Source organism: Lotus japonicus, chromosome 5 (genome assembly GCF_012489685.1).
Source record: "Lotus japonicus ecotype B-129 chromosome 5, LjGifu_v1.2".
Lineage (NCBI taxonomy): Eukaryota > Viridiplantae > Streptophyta > Magnoliopsida > Fabales > Fabaceae > Lotus > Lotus japonicus.
Window position 1 is genome coordinate 20,469,007 of NC_080045.1, and position 2,816 is coordinate 20,471,822.

Consider the following 2,816-nt stretch of genomic DNA (forward strand, 5'->3'; position numbering starts at 1 on the left):
ACAGTTATAACAATCTAACTGATTGAGGAGTAGAGTATACCCTGTAGTTTAGATACACAGTAGTTATAGTGCTCCTACAGCAAGTAGTATAAATAGCAAAGAATAAACACACAGTGTATTGTATTGAATCATTTTGTTCATTCAATAGAATTTTCTCAGTTTTCTTCTTCTTCTATCTAGTTTCTGTTAATATGAGTCCAAATTATCATAAACATTGTTCAACGTGATGTCAGTTACCACTTTGTGAATGATGGTCTCAATTTTTTGCAGGCCATCCCTGGATTCAGGTGGATGGAGCAGCACCAGATAAGCCTCTTGATTCAGCAGTTTTAAGTCGCATGAAGCAACTTACTGCAATGAACAAGCTCAAGAAAATGGTTCTTAGAGTAAGTTATTTTTCTATCTCATAACTCACTCATATAGGAGTGTTTATTTTTCCTCTATTTAGGGATTGATAACTAGTAGGTTATGAAATTTTTGCTATTAGTTTCAACGTAGAATATGTCAAATTATCATTATCATCATCAAACCTTTGTGCTCAATTTTGGAAAATTTCTGCTTAGATTGTAAATTTTTTCTCTAGTAAGTTTTTTATATTGTTCTGTGCAGGTTATTGCAGAGAATCTCTCTGATGAAGGAATTGCTGGATTGAAAGAAATGCTTGACAAACACAGATAATAGTGGTCAAATTACCTTTGAAGTCAAGATTGGGCTGAATTTTTTTGGTGCTAATCTCAATGAATCGGAAATTTACGATCTAATGCAAGCTGTAAGTAGTATTTTTGAATCATCTTCTTTCTTGCCTTGACTTCATAAAGCATACATTTTTTCCATGTCATCCATTAAATTGGATCATATTGTACCCTGTCAGAAGAGAATATCATCAATCAATTTGTTAGTATTTTAATTTGATCCATCGATCCCAATTGTGTTTCGGGATACAGGCAGATGTTGATAACAGTGGCACAATTGACTATGGAGAATTCATAGCAGCAACATTGCATCTAAACAAAGTTGAGAGAGAAGATCATTTAGTTGCAGCTTTCTCATATTTTGATAGACGGAAGCGACTATATCACTCAAGATGAGCTTCAACAAGCTTGTGAAGAATTTGGCCTAGGCGATGTCCGTTTGGAGGAAATGATCCGAGAAGCTGATCAAGATAATGTGAGTATATACTCTAATGATTGGTAGATGATGAATCAAACCATAAAAATGGTTAAGAATTAGGATGTCTTAGACTGTTAGGAGGACACTCATTTAGGACACGTTTGGATTTATTTCCGTTTTGTGTTTTCAGTTTTAATTACAAAACTACCACATGATTTTTATTTTGTTTCTTGCTTTCCAAGATTTGTTCAGAAAAATATGAAAATTATTGTTATTAAACTTTGAAAGCAGAAAACAAGGTGGCAGTTTCATAGTTAAAACTGAATATAAAATGGAAACAAAAAGTAAAAATGAGAACTAAATTAATAACTTTATAACATAAAAATGAAAACTAATTCCCCAACTTAATAACTTAATGCTGGATTAATGCCATTTGAATGAGAAATAAATTAACATCTTGACCACCACAATTTAATAACTTAAAAATGAGAACTCCCCCAACTTGATAACTTAATGCTTGACTAATACTATTAGAATGAGAACTAAATTAACATCTTGACCAGCACAATTTTCAGATTGATGTTAATGGAACATCTATGCTGTGGTGGAATTCCTAGGTCCATTTTTTTTTTGATGACTTTGTTATGCTTGTGTTTCTCAAGATGGAAGAATAGACTACAATGAATTTGTGTCTTTGATGCAGAGAGGCAATGCAGATTTGGGTAAGAAGGGTCGAAAGGGTAGCAGTAGTTTTAGCATTGGATTTAGGGAGGCACTACCAGTGTGTTAAGAAAATAGTCAATGAGTTTCTCTTAATTTTGGTAATTTAGCACTTTCTCCACTCCAGTGTGTTGAGCTTGAACATAGTTTCTCTTGAGAAAAAATAAAAATCATTGATTTTTCCATCTTCTGGATAAAAACATTATCTTGGCAAGAGTAAATTATTCAGTTCGGATAACAAAGTGGCATCTCAGGAGCATTTATTTGAGAGAACTGCATCCATCTTCCTAGAGGTAAAACAATTCAATTCAATTCAATTCAATTCATCTTCAACATGTAATAGTGACTTGACTATAGAGTTGGTAAAGAGGATTTTTCAAGGGGTACTTGTCATGTTTCACACTTGGGGTTCAAACTGTTATAAACTTATAATGTACAAAATATCACTATCAGAGTTTTATTCTGAACAAAGAGTTCAGAGTTCAGACTCTAACTTATCCGAAAATTCTTGTGTACTTGATTATAATCATTAACAATTCTGTAACTTAACCTGTCAATTTATAAAATGAAATTATTGAAGAAGAATGGTTCAAAATATTTACGATTTATAACTTAGTTTGTTCATAGCACACTCTAAGGTTAAGTTTGTCATGAATTTTTAGGTAGAAAGAAATCCAACTATGACCCCTGCAACTTGTGATGAGGACCATGGAACAAATATTGAAGAGTGGTCAATGTCATATGCAGACGCTCAATTTGTAGATTCCATATAGCTATATGTTGCCATCCAAATCATCATTATCTCTAGTTTGGATTTGTATCATGTCATTTTCTCGTTTTGACAATATTTCAATACCAGAATGATGGTCACATTTTTTTTTTTTTGGAAGGAGGGCCTAGTCTAGAAAAAAAAAACTACAAACGAGTCGAACGCGGGAAAGACACTCCCGTTACATCACCGAGAAGTAAACTAAAACACCAAAAGG

The 2,816-nt window shown here is 33.0% G+C and overlaps 1 pseudogene; it reads left to right on the forward strand.

Moving 5' to 3' along the window:
* Positions 1-263: 263 nt before the first annotated feature.
* On the forward strand, positions 264-2,603 carry LOC130719271 (calcium-dependent protein kinase 10-like; annotated as a pseudogene).
* Positions 2,604-2,816: the final 213 nt, after the last annotated feature.